Source organism: Odocoileus virginianus, chromosome 5 (genome assembly GCF_023699985.2).
Source record: "Odocoileus virginianus isolate 20LAN1187 ecotype Illinois chromosome 5, Ovbor_1.2, whole genome shotgun sequence".
Lineage (NCBI taxonomy): Eukaryota > Metazoa > Chordata > Mammalia > Artiodactyla > Cervidae > Odocoileus > Odocoileus virginianus.
Window position 1 is genome coordinate 62,278,691 of NC_069678.1, and position 14,703 is coordinate 62,293,393.

General features: G+C 40.4%; 1 protein-coding gene across 2 annotated transcripts in view; it reads right to left on the reverse strand.

Annotated features, from left to right (window-relative positions):
• CACHD1 (cache domain containing 1) overlaps positions 1-14,703 on the reverse strand; it is a 230,899-nt gene that overhangs the window by 115,132 nt on the left and 101,064 nt on the right. Inside the window, exon 1 of one of the 2 annotated variants that reach the window (XM_020877746.2) lies at positions 4,652-4,778. The exons of the other annotated variant lie outside the window; for it this stretch is intronic. The gene's annotated coding sequence lies outside the window, so the exon portion shown is untranslated. Of the gene's footprint in view, positions 1-4,651; positions 4,779-14,703 lie in introns of those variants that run through there. 2 annotated transcript variants of the gene reach the window in all.

Sequence of the window (14,703 nt, forward strand, 5' to 3'; positions counted from 1 at the left end):
AGCACCAGTTCAGATAAGGTACCCCTGATGGCAACTGGCCACACTTGTGGCATGGCTGCTGACCCACTCCGAACTCAGGTCTCAAGTGTGGAAGAGCGTGGGCCTGGCAGGCAATGGTACAGGACAAGACAGATGAAGACCCGGAGATGGGACAGGGCCCGTCTGAATTTCCAATGGCGCGTGGAGGCTTCAGGGTTGTCTGACGGATGTGTGGGAATAGCACATCCAGTGGAGAAGTGGGGCGGCCGCTGACAGATGGACTGCAGGTGGACCAGGAGGATTTATGTGCAAGGCTGTCTGGGCTGCAGGGTCACACACCCCAATTCTGGGAGAGGTGGGGCCCCTGTGGCTGAGCTGGGGAGGCACGCAATGGAAAAAACAGGAGACAAGTGCTGACATGCCAGAGAGCCGAAGGAGGCTGAGCTCTGGGAAACGGTTGAGAGCGGCAGCTTCTCTCTTTAAGCAAAACATAGGTTTGCTTAAAAGGTTATAATGGGGTTTGGTTTGGGCAGCAGTTTGTACTGGGTATTCCAGGAGACTCATGGAAACACACAGCCCAGCCTCCTGAAAGCCAAGGTTATCAACTCAAGGGCTCAACGGGCTTCTGCCCTGGTTTTCACCCCACTCTACCCTTAACAACCAGATCATAACAAAAGAAACAAAAGGAAGGGCAGGCTTCAACCCACTTCTCCCCACTTCACTCTGTAATAGGAGCCTCTGGGCTGAGGTTCCTTTAAACCAAAATAAGCAAGTGCTCAGGCCTTGAAAGTTTACAGTCAGTTCCTTCACAAGGAAAAAAGCAGTTTAACCTAGTCTTAACCTTGGAAAAAAAATCAAGAGGCTGAGAGTTGGGGGATGAGGGAGGAACACTGGCCACAGCATATAGGATAATCTAACCTTTTATGTTACAGCTTTTGAGATAAGCTTTCTTAGTTTATGAATCAGGGAGGAAGGGTATTGAAATACTCTGGGGTTCATGATTTTAGGAATACTCCGGTGGCCCATGAGGGACACAGAGAAAAGGAAAGAAAACCCAGTCGCATTACTCTTACCACATAATGCTCTCATTTACAGTATAAATAACTGCATAACTTCTAAACCCCAAGTATGAGGGCTCCCCAGGTGATGCACTGGTAAAGAATCCGCCTACCAAGGCAGAAGATGCAGGTTTGATCCCTGGGTTGGGAAGATCCCCTGGAATAAGAAATGGCAACCCACTCCAGTATTCTTGCCTGGGAAGTTCCACAGTCAGAGGAGCCTGGCAGGCTACAGCCCAGGAGGCTACAAAGAGGCGGACACAACTGGGCGCACATGTACATAGTTAGAAGCATTCTAAGTAACAAGGCGGGGTGGGGGAATGCATTAGGGGAACCGGGGTCAGTTGGGAGGGCTCTGGAAAGCTGCAGTTTCACTCTACCCCAAACTACTTTTCCCACAACAAATGCAAATAACTTCTCATATCTACAACCAACCTTGCAACCTGGGGCAGCACCTGGCAGGGACTTGTTTTTTTTTTTTTTGTGTAAATGAAGGACAAAATCTGACCTATCCTCCACTGGGAGGCCAACTGGCCAGAGCATTTTAGGGTTCTTCATGGGTCCTCTGAGAGCAGATGGGTCAACACTTGCCAGCAAGTGTCAATTAGCTCAGCAATGAAGTGGAAAGATGAGACTGGCAAGGAAGCAAAAATCTACCACTAAACACTTACTTTCTCATCTTCAACCTGGCCAAAGCCTCATTAAATCCAATTCCGGGAAAGGCAATGTTGAGACACAGTGAAAGAAAAACAAAAAAACAAAAAACTAGATGTTTCCATTTCCCCTTTCTTAATGAAAAATTAACCTGACTTACCATTCCAATGGGATATAATAATGTGCCATTTTAGGACTTCATTGATACATAGTACTAAGAGCAGCAGGGCTCAATTACAGTAAGTCTAAGGTCTCCGACTCCCTACTTACAAAAATATAAGTCAATGCAAGACAGAGCTTAATGCACAGTATATCCCATTTTTTTGAGCAACAAATTTTTACATGTATTCCCTTTAAAACTAAGGAAACATAATAGTACCAGAGAAAGCATCTTATAAACATTTGATTTCCTCAGTTGTTGAAATCTGGCCTTGAATATCCATAACCATCTGAGTCTTCAGTGTGGCCTGACTATCATAGGAAGTAGATGCACTCTCTCCCCTGGTCCTACATTCACACAATGAAGCCAACTTATAACATGCTTATCTCAGTAGATAGAAAGCCTTTTCTTGGCTTCATTGTCGAGATACTTGCTGCTGCTGCTGCTAAGTTGCTTCAGTCGTATCTGACTCTGTGTGACCCCATAGACTGCAGCCCACCAGGCTCTGCCGTCCCTGGGATTCTCCAGGCAAGAACACTGGAGTGGGTTGCCATTTCCTTCTCCAATGCATGAAAGTGAAAAGTGAAAGTGAAGTTGCTCAGTCATGTCTGACTCTTTGCGACCCCATGGACTGCAGCCTACCAGGATCCTCCGTCCATGGGATTTTCCAGGCAAGAGTACTGGAGTGGTTCCCATTGCCTTCTCCGCAAGATACTTGAGTAGTGGGCAAACAGCCTGCCTTTATGATGCAGGCCTAAAGCTCAAAGTACTAATACAGAGATACAAGTTTTTCCTTTCTGCTTTTTTATAATTAGGAAAAACAACACTCACATGGACCACTTGGATGAGGTACAAATGTTGGCTGCTAGTAGGAAATGCGTTACTATTAAGACTTGCTAGAAACAACAACACAAAGTAATGTTCCCCATGTGGGTTCCACACCAGAGGAATGAGGATATTTGCCTCAACCACAACAATTTTATTATATCCTTCTCTGAGCTGTTCTGTGTGTTCCTCTGCCAAGTTGCATCTGATATCATTCTCTAACTCACAGTTGGATTGAGAAAGGTCCTCTCATTGTCTATCTGATGACAGGGAGGATTGCAAACACAAGAACCAGGGTTATTATGTGTGCTTTGTATTGGCTGTTTGCTTCCACAGGACTCACGCTCACACCTCTCCTGAAGGGTGGTGCCTGACATGGGTGTCAGTGGATATGACAGTGACACTTCTTGATGACTTTGTAGAAAAGCCAGCCTGCTCCTTGCAGCAAATAAAAGGACTAAAGGCTGCTTAAGTAATAACCAGTGAGAATGCCCATGAGCAGCTATTTCAACATGATCCCTACCTGCCCAGAATCTTCTAATATTATAAATAAAGCTGTAGATCTTGGTGAACTTCCAATTTTATCAAACCACATGTTATTTCATGGAACCAGATTTTCAAAGTGTTTAGCCAGTTGAAGGTTCTTGATATTAGCAGCAATTAATTCCTTTGCATCACTGCCACAAGTATTTCCTATTGCACCAAGGGATATATTAGGGATAAATTGGTCCCTGCTTTTAAGTTGCTTGCTAGGTTTTAGAATACGCGTATGTTTATGCATTCTACTAGTGCAGATGATCTGAGCTTTTTTTTTTTTTTTAAAAATAGGAGCAGCAGTTTCAGATGGAAGATAGAGTTGGGAGGGCAAATAGGAGGATTTGAAGAAATCTTGGCTGTTAACTCCTCGCCAGCATTTCCTGATACTATCCAAACTCGTGATACTAAAAATGTGTGTTAAAATGGGCTTGTTTCCATTTTTAGTGGAATGCTCATTTCTCATGATGAGGTCTTCCTGGCTTTTAGAATGAAGACTTAGACTCAGCCTATTCCCTTCTATTTAAATGAAGCTTTGACTGTTTGAGTCAAAAGGCCAGGCTCAACTTCTGCGTCACTGAACAAGGCGTTTACTCACATATGGATGGCAGAGTTATGTGAAGAGCGAAAGCTCTAGCTGGAGTAGGGAGAGATGCACATTTTGGCCGAGCCTGCACGTCTTTTCCTGCCCTGCCCCAAAGGCCTCACCGGCCCCTCTCCTGGTTGCAGCCTCTTCCCTCCAGCTGGGCCTGCCAGCAACTGCCCCTCTGCCCCCAGATCTGCTGGGGGAGAATCAGTAGCACCCCCTTGATGGGTACCATCACACGCACACATACACACAGGGGGAGCACACCGCGTGCGAAGTCAAGGAACGAGGAAATGGATTCCTCTGGGTTGTTGCCAAAACAACACGAAAAAACTGTAGCCATAATTTTCAAGCCTTAAATATTAGTATGTGATGGTGGTGGGAGATACAGAACATTTCATTTTTCTATAACTGGTGTGAATATACAAATGCAAAAATGAACAGTGTGCTGTTAAAATATGCATAGAGTACAATTTATATGTAAACAATGGATACATAGTACATTTTAACAAAATATGTGAGTATACAGGACGAGTGTGTGGGGGGGTGGGGTGGGGGGAGGAATGAGCGAGTGTGGGATTATCTCAGCTTATCTCAACACCAGGCATACATTGGCTAACGTACAATATGTAGCCCTGAAGTCAGCCGGTCTATATTTAGTAGAGGAATTACAGCTTTCGTGCATGCACACACACATATTTTAACTTCCAAATATATATAAGAATTCACAGCATATGTTGCATATATATTTTTATGAAAATATAAACAAGATAGTTAAATATTTCAAATTCCAAATTGCCATTTCTTAAACAGTGAGGTAGTAGTTATCAGGCTGCTCTCTCTCTCCTGGCCTACCTTGTTTTGTTTTCTGCCCCCCTCTCTGAAGTTGGCTGAGCATGTCCTCAAATATCCCTGATTACTGTCAAAGCTTCACACTGGGAGAGAACCTGGGAGTTCTGGGGCAGCTAAAGGTTTGTTACTTTCTCCATGGAAACGGCACTAACAAAAACCGTACCAACCACGATTCTACACTAAGAATTCCAAACAGTTATCGACTTCTACTCATGTGCAACACAAAGGAAGCTCACTATGTTATATTTAAACCCTACGAACTAGCCAAACAGCTGTACTTTTTTCACTCAGTCAATTTGCTAAAAGTTATTCTTTGTGTGTGTGTTAGCTGCTCAGTCATAGTATCTCTGACTCTTTGTAACCCCATGGACTCTAGCCCACCAGGATCCTCTGTCCGTGGGATTCTCCAGGCAAGAATACTGGAGTGGGTAGCCATCTCCCTCTCCAAGAATCTTCCCTGACCCAGGGATAAAACCTGGGTCTTTGGCATTGCAAGCAGATTCTTTACCAGCCAAGCCAAAAAGTTCTTTTTTAGGGGATACTATTTACCACCCCCTTCAATCCCAACAAAGCAAAACAAAAAAGTCAATAGCCCCATAGAAGCTCCACAATAACAAAAATTAGAACCAACTGATAATAAAGGAATAACGATGAAGTGTGAAAAAGACAAAGGAGTCTGCTCTTTAAATAAATCAAGGACTTAATTTATTTTTATATCTTGTTTATGTTCCTGCAGGATAATCCGTTAGTGATAGAATGCACTTCCTCATAAGACACAAGTTATATCCTTGTGATTATTAGCGCTAAAAGGCAGAAGGCACCCGTACCATTGTTTGGCCCAGGTCAACTGATTATTTAAACTCCATCTTTTCTTCATTTAGTGGCTGAGTTTTCATCAAAGTACTTACAATGTTAGGACATATTATTTATCTTACTTTGGTTAATGTATAATACTCTCAGCAGAGAATAAACCACCTTCCTCTTAAAAACTGAAAACATATAAAAGGATTGGCAATGAAAGAAGTATGAAAAGCAACATAGCACACTAATTAAGAACATGGATTTTAAAGTTAAAATCTTTGTCCTATCATCTAATTCAAGAATGGTTTGGGGTAGAAGTCCCCAACCTTTGGGACTAATTTAATAATAATAAAGTGCACAATAAATGCATTTGAATTATCCTGAGACCAATTCCCCTCCACACCCAATTCCTGGAAAAATTGCCTTTAACAGAGCTGATCCCTGGTGCCAAAAAGTTTGGGGACCATTGATATGGGGCATCATAACTTAATAGCTTTGAGTCTCAATTCCTTCAGCTCTAAAAGAGGGAGAGGAACTGAGTTTGTATCATAGGGTTATGGTAAAATTTTAATAAGATAACTCAACCAGCATTTATTAAATGAACATGAAACATCATGCCAAATAAATCACTTTTTCCAAACTGCAACACAACCTAGGTACACCTAGTTCTTGTACCCATGCCATAATTACAATTCTAGAAAAGCATACGTAATTTGAACATAACCCAAAATACTGTCACACTAGATAGGATCCACAGTCCATTGAGACTACCTTCTATCTCTCACAAATGCCTCCTTTGGGCCATCACCTGCAAGAGATTAGCAAGATATACCAAGTATATGAACACATGTCTCCTGTAATTTAACTATGTCTTTGGGATAAGCGTTTTGTTTCTCTTCCTATAATGCCAAGTGTATAGTTAGTCCTCAACAAATGTTTGCTGAATCCATCAACCATCTACCACTTATCAGTGGTATGCTCAGAATCTCCCCCTTGAAGAGTTCATGATCTATAGTTTTTCCATTCATTCCCAATATCTTGAACGTATTACAGCATGAGTTATTCTGACAAGGTCCCAACACTCAGGAGTTTGGGCTCCCTAAATTTTTATTTTTAGATGAGGTAAAATAATCACAAATTTTCCTTCTGCTGCAAAAACACTTACAATATTTAATATTTTCTTACTTCTTCCAAAGTTTGATAAGTATTCTCTAATCACAATATTTTTGCATTTCTTTGAAAACAAACCCAACCTTGAATGGCTTTTTTCCTGGAAAGCAGCATGATGTAGCATAATGGTTTGTAAATCTTTTATAAAGTGATAGGCCATTAAAAAACACACAAAATCTCATATTAAATTTCAATATATCAAACAAGGTAAATTGCTGTAGGAACGACTGGAGAAGAAAAGGACAGAACCTGGTCCTTACATTCTGTCACAGCCTCTGCAGTACTTCCTCCATACCTTTGGAAACAAAACTTTAAAAATATATAGTAGAACACTGAATCTCAATCCCTTGAAACCCAAATTGGATTCTCTTAGCCTTTCGGTTGGATGCCCTTGCACAAGATATTTCTTTGGTATAATTTTGTCAGTGAAACTTGTAGAGCTTTTTATGAGGATTATAAATTTGTGTAGCAAATACCACTTATTATATTGAGATCCTTCTTCATGGTATTGAGGGTACATCAAGGACTGAAAAAAATCCCTGTCCTCACAGAGCTTACATTCTATTAAAAAAGATACACAATTTAAAAAAGGCATAGATAAGTCCTAGGGGATAAACTATAAGGAGATAAATAAAGCAAGACAGAGGTAAGAAGTAAAGGTGGGTATACTTAATAATATTTATAATGGGTGGTCAAGGAAGGTCTCAATGAGAGGTAACACTGAGCCAAAACAGAAACAATGTAAGGGAACAGGCCATGTGGCTTGATGAGAAAAGATTTAAGGACAGAGTTGTTCAACTGCTCCGCTGAGTCTGACTCTTTGCGACTCCACGGACTGCAGCATGCTAGGCTTACCTGTACTTCACCATCTCCCGGGGCTTGTTCAAACTCATGTCCACTGAGTCAATGATAACATCCAACCAACTCATCCTCTGCCATCCCCTTGACACTTTATATATATTCAATAAATGCTGATGATTACCATAGCCAAGATAATATAAACAAAGAAAAAAAAACTCGGGATTAAAAATTTTGTCTCTGCTACTTTACTAGTTCTCTGAGGTCTTCAACTATTTACAATGACCTCTAAGATGCTTACTCCTTGGAAGGAAAGATATGACAAAGCTAGATAGCATATTAAAAAGCAGAGACATTACTGACAAAGATCCATATAGTCAAAGCTATGGTTTTTCCAGTAATCATGTACGGATGTTGGAGAAGGAAATGGCAACCCACTCCAGTATTCTTGCCTAGGGAATCCTGTGGATGGAGGAGCCTGGTGGGCTGCTATCCACAGGGTCACACAGAGTCGGACATGACTGAAGTGACTTAGTGTGCATGCATGCATTGAAGAAGGAAATGCCAACCCACTCAGTATTCTTGCCTGGAGAATCCCAGGGACAGAGGAGCCTGGTGGGCTGCTGACTATGGGGTCGCACACAGTCGGACACGACTTAGCAGCAGCAGGAGCTTGTATGGATGTGAGAGTTAGACTATAATGAAAGCTGAGCACCGAACAATTGATGCTTTTGAACTGTGGTGTTGGAGAAGACTCTCGAGAGTCCCTTGGACTGCAAGGAGATTAAACAAGTCAATCCTAAAGGAAATCAGTCCTGAATATTCATTGGAAAGACAGATGCTGAAGCTGAAACTCCAATACTTTGGCCACCTGATTCGAAGAACTGATTCATGGGAAAAGACCCTGATGCTGGGGAAGATTGAAGGCAGGAGGAGAATGACAGAGGATGAGATGGTTGGATGGCATCACTGACTCAATGGACATGAGTTTGAGCAAGCTTTGGGAGTTAGTGATGGACAGGGAAGCCTGGTGTGCTGCAGTCCATGGTGTTGCAAAGAGTTGGACATGACTGAGCAATTGAACTGACTATGAGATACAGTTTTCTCATGGAAAATGGGATAACAATACCTGCACTTTGTACAATGTCATTAAAAGGATAAAAATAAGAAAATATGCAAGGAAATAAAGAACCATATAAACTGTCAACTACTGAATCCCCTCCCATACTGTTCCATCTTATTAACAAGGCATTCAATGACTTGATAGGTAGTCCAGGAAGATGATTTTTAATATAAAAGATAACTTCTCTTTTGGAGAGTCAGACCAAGAACAATAAGAACTGAAGGAGATCGAGACTGATTTCCAATGAAGGAAACCTAACCACTAACCAGCTTAAACTTGCTGGGGCTCTGGTTTCAGAGAATAGCCATCTATTTGCTCTGGTCCTTGGTTGACTCGCTATAAATTCCCCATCTGGGTGGCTTCAATACACCTTAACCTTTGTTTTGCCCTCCAATAGATTTAATGCCTTTGGTTCACTCATTCAACAAATATTTAATACATATTATACTTAAAATAAACACAGAGCCAAGAATAGATTCGGGTGAGGGGGTGAACTAAAACAGGAGTCAGCTTAAACAAATCCCCTGTGGAAAGATGAGGGGAAAGGTTGGGGGCAAAGAAAGAAAGGAATCCATTCCACTTCCAGGATTCCTCTCGTCTGAACAAGTCTGAACCTTGAACATATTTCAGTAGGTAATTACAAACAAAATGAGAGCCTTCAGGGTGCCACTACACTACATTACACTTGGCAAGGCAACCCCAAAACAAGCCTAGATTCTGGAGATATGAATACTGTGGTACAAGAGTAACTCCAGTCATTTTGTCCCCCAGCAAATATTTACTAAATGCCTACCTATTACTAGGCACAGAGAGCCAGAATTCAAAAGACAAGACTCCCAAGTGCTCAGCTTTTCCACATTCACTCTTCTTGTCTACCCACTGGCCCTTTTCTGCCTGGGGTCCAGTGTACAGTTCAACAACATAATCAAACTTTTCTAGAGTGGCCAGTTTCTGGGAGTAGGAATACAGAACAATACAAATGCAAAGCCAATGTAAATCCCATATCCAGTCTCACATTTCTCATCTAGTGTGGCTTTTATTTACAGCTCCCACTAATCCCTTCCACGGTCTTTCTGTGATCATCCCCTCTTAGAAATTCTCCTTCTAAAGTTTAATAGATCTTTTCTTCTGGACCTTATCTAAAAGGATTAAAAGGTAGGCTAAGAGCTTCAGTCTTCTCACTGGTGTACTCTTAAATTCATACTCTACCATCCTTTTATATTCTGAAAGCAGAACTCAAAATACTGAAAGCCTACTCTGAGTGAACCATACAATCTTTTAAATAATCTTACAAGACAGAGTATTTTCCCTATTTTACAGATAAACAAAAAAGTTAAATATAATGCCAAAAATCAAACAAAATAGTAAATGACAGAGTCCTGCCTGAAGCTCAAGTCTTTCAAATCAAAAGATGAAACTCTTTTTCTCTCTTCCAAACAACAATGGAACTGTCAAAAAAAGGAGAAAATTATCTATCCTTTCTGGTCATGTACCCATAATCTCCAAGGTCCTTTCCAGCTTTAAAATTCTAAACATCATGTTAGTTAGGACTGATTATTTACATTTTAGCACATAAACCAACTCATTATAACTGATTCTTTATTCACAATCTCTTTGAAGAGGTCTTTTATGCTTTTAGGCCACATGCAAATCATTCTGCTACTAAGTATATTTCTTTTCATATGAAAAAAGGATATAATTTTGTGCAAAATCTCTTTCTTGCTTTTCAGATGGATCCTAATCTATTGCTTTCAACAGATCTGAATTCTTCATTGCTGTGGCCTTGAGTTCATACTCAGATGAAAGAATAACTTAGAGTATTATTAGCACCTGCTCAGTATTGATTTCTTATAAAACCAATACGCTTCTCCTTTAGTATGTCTCATTTAGTGGAATGAAACATTAAACTTCAAATCTTTCAGGCAGAATCAGTGTCAAATAACAAGTCATAAAAATAATTAATATTAATAAAAACTAGATTTGTACCACAAAGTGTTTTAAATGCTCAAGTGTTTGAAATATATTTGGGGGCAGAAAAATTCTTAGATTCTATACTATATATGTATGCGGTAAGCTACTTATAAACACTTGAGCTGAAATTCGACCTGCTATCAAAGAGACAAATTAGCAGTTTATATCCAAGTTAATTACCAGATAAAACAAAAAAATTCAACACTCCTCATTGGAATATAACAGAATCCAGATTTTTTTTTTTCACAATCTCCAGAGCAGAACCCAATTTTTTGATATATAAAGGAAAAGCAAAGTGTGACCAATTCTCAAGAAAAGAAGACAATCACAGAGATTAACTTCAGACACCTGAAGATGAAGAGCAGGCAGGATTCTAAAATGGCTTCCCTGGTAGCTCAGCTGGTAAAGAATTCACCTGCAATGCATGTGACTCCGGTTTGATTCCTGGGCTGGGAAGATCCCTTGGAGAAAGGATAGGCTATCCACTCCAGTATTCTTTGGCTTTCCTTGTGGCTCAGCTGGTAAAGAATCCACCTGCAATGCGAGAGACCTGGGTTCCATCCCTGGAAGAGGGCATGGCAACCCACTCTGGTATTTTGCCTGGAGAATCCTCATGGACAGAGGAGCCTGGCAGACTACAGTCCATGGGGTCACAAAGAGTCTGACATGACTCAGTGACTGAGCACAACATTATAACTATGCTCAAGAATTCAAAGGAAAATTGTGCTTGCAATGAATGGAAAGAGAAAAGTTTCAGTAGAGGAAAACAAAGTCTATTACAAAGAAGCAAATGGAAATCCTAGAGCTGAAAAATGTACCTGAAAATTTTTTGGAGTTTGAAGATGGCTGAGTAGAAGGACCTGCATCTCCTCCAGGAAGAGCACCAAAATTACAATTAGCTGTTGAACAACCTTCCACAGGAGGATACTGGAATCCACCAAAAAGCAATACCCCATGTCCAAATACAAAGGAAGGAAAGTGAAAGTCGCTCAGTCGAGTCTGACACTTTGCAACCTCATGGACTATATAGTCCATGGAATTCTCCAGGCCAGAATACTGGAGTGGGTAGCCTTTCCCTTCTCCAGGGGGCTTCCCAATCCAGGGATCAAACCCAGGTCTCCCGCATTGCAGGTGGATTCTTTCCAGCTGAGCCACAAGGGAAACCCAAGAATACTGGAGTGGGCAGCCTATCCCTTCTCCAGTGGATCTTCCCAACCCAGGAATCGAACCAGGGTCTCCTGCACTGCAGGTGGATTCTTTACCAACTGAATTATCAGGGAAGCACAAAGGAGAAGCTGCCAAGTGGGCAACCACCAAACTGGAGAACAATAATATTAAAGACGTTCTCACACTGTTGTGAAGGTTCTGAACCCAGCTACCCAGCTTGGGGGTCTAGCACAGGGGCTGGGAATCCCCAGAGATTCTGACTTTGAAGGCCAGCATGATTTGATTACAGGACTTCCACAGGACTGGGGTAAACAGAAACTCCACTCTTGGAGGGCACAAACAAAATTTTGCTCATACCAAGACCCAGGGGAAAGGAGCAGTGACCCCACAGAGACTGAACCAGGCCTACCTGTTAGTGTTAGAGGGCCTTGTGTAGAGGCGTGGGTTGGGGTATTTCCTGGGAGGACCCCTTGGTGTAAGCTTTCTTGAAAGTTGCTATTAGCCCTACCATGGAGCCTACAGGCTCCACCAGAGAGATGGTTGGATAGCATCACCAACTTGATAAATAGGAGTTTGAACAAGTTACGGCAGTTGGTAATGGACAGGGAAGCCTGGCGTGTTGCAGTCCATTGGGTTGCAAAGAGTTGGACACAACTGAGCAACTGAACTGAACTGAGAGCCTGTAGACTCCAGGATTGGGTTGCCTCAGGCCAAATAATTAACAGGGAGGGAGCACAGCCCAACCAATCAGCAGACAGTTAAGAGTTTTACTGAGTGTGTGGCCCTGCCCACCAGAGCAAGACCCAGTTTTTCCCACCACCAGTCCTCCCATTAGGAAGCTTGTGCAAGCCTCTTAGGCCTCATGCACCTCAGACAGAAGAAGCAAGTAGAGCCACAATCCTGCTGCCAAGCTAGAATGAAAACTATATCACAGCAAGTTAATCAAAACGAAAAGGCAAGAGGGTTATGACCTAGATAACCAAGTAAATGAAGTGGAAATAGTCAACCTTTCAGAATTCAGAATAAAGATAGTGAAGATGATCCAAGATCTCAGAAAAAGAATGGAGAAGATGCAAGAAATGTTTACCAAAGACCTAGAAGAATTAAAGGACAGGCAGATGAACAATATACTAGAAGGAATCAGTGGCAGAATAAGTGAAGCAGAAGAACGGATAAGTGACCTGGAAGATAGAAGAGTGGAAAACAATGCTACAAGATGGAATACAGAAAAGAGAATGAAAAAAAGAAGCAGACAGCCTAAGAGACCTCTAGGACAACATTAAACACACCATCATTCACTTCATAGGGGTCCCAGAAGGAGAAGAGAGATAGAAAGGACCTGAGAAAATATTTGAAGAGATAATAGCTGAAAAGTTCCCTCACATAGTAAAGGAAACAGTCAATCAAGTTCAGGAAGTACAGAATCCCAAGCAGAATAAAATCAGGGAAAACACACTGAGACACACAGTAATCAAACTGACAAAAATTAGACACAAACAAAATATTGAAAGTAACAAGGGAAACATGAAAAAATACATGGGAATTCCCATAAGGTTATCAGCTGATTTCTCAATAGAAACTCTGCAAGCCAGAAGGGAATTGCACAACATATTTAAAATGATTAAAAGGAAGAAGCTACAACCAAGAATCCTCTACCCAGGAAGATTCTCATTCAGATTTGACAGAGAAATCAAAAGCTTTACAGATAAGCAAAAGTTAAGCGAATTCAGTATCACCAAATCAGCTTTACTACAAATGCAAAAGGAACTTCTCTAGGCAGGAAACACAAGACAAGGAAAAGACCTACAAAAAATAAACCCAAACGATTAAGAAAATGGTAATAGGATCATACATATTGATAATTACCTTAAATGTCAATGGATTAAATACACCAGCCAAAAGACAAAGACTGGCTGGGGGGGGGGGATGAGAACATGTACATTTATGTGTTTTCACTTACTACATCACTCTACTTAAACTCCCCACCAAATTGTATGTAATTATTTACTGTTAGGATAATCATGTTTCCATTATGACTTGCAATTGTAATTATCTTTTATTTTTTACTTTTTCTGGCTACTGACTGTGAAAACTGATACACATCTTTCACTATTGTGACTACGTAATATTTGTTTAATACCATTATATCATTGGTCAGAAAATAACAGAAGTCCATATCACTAAAATTACCATTTAATAGAAAAACCTAAATGCACACACACACACAAAACAAGTTTTTTGAAAAATACAAATACCCAGGTATTATTTCTTTTTCCTCCAAAGCTCAGGATGTGATTCTAATGAGCAGCCACATTTCAAAAGAACAGGGCTATATGATGATCTTTTACTTTTATCTAGTTGCTTTACTTTTTCTATTTCATATTCAGTGCTCCCATTTCACTTATTTTATGCTTTCCAATCTCCACATCTCTTTTTTGTTGTTTCTCTTTCTCAAGCCTTTGTCAAGTGTAGTAGAAAAATCTTTGTATAAATATATATATATAGTATGTAAATTTTGCCTAGCTAAAAAATTTATGACATTTTGATTCTATTTGTTTGACTAAATATGAATAGAAAAATAGATTTGTAATGTATATTCACTTAAAACTTTGACATAGTTTGATTTATTCTGGCATATAGTATTCTTGCTGACAATCTAGAAAGCTTATTGTCTTACTGATTTTAAAAAGTTTTTTGAATAGGCTTGAAACTTCTAATCCAATCCTGAGAATATAAAGAAATACTATGCTGTAAGAAACAAAACAAATGAAGCAAACAAACCAGGAAAGTAACAATGTGATCCAGTATTATTAACTAAAGTACAAATTTTATTCAAATTTCACAAGTATTTATGTTAGTATCCATTATTTGTTTTCATACCTTACTCAAGATTTCACATTGTATTTAGCTGCACTGAGTAGCATCAGCTATACACAACACATTTTGATAAATTCTCTTCATTTTTATTCTGTTAACAAATACTTTCCCGTTTTCCTTATTATGGCTTCTTAGATACACCCACAAT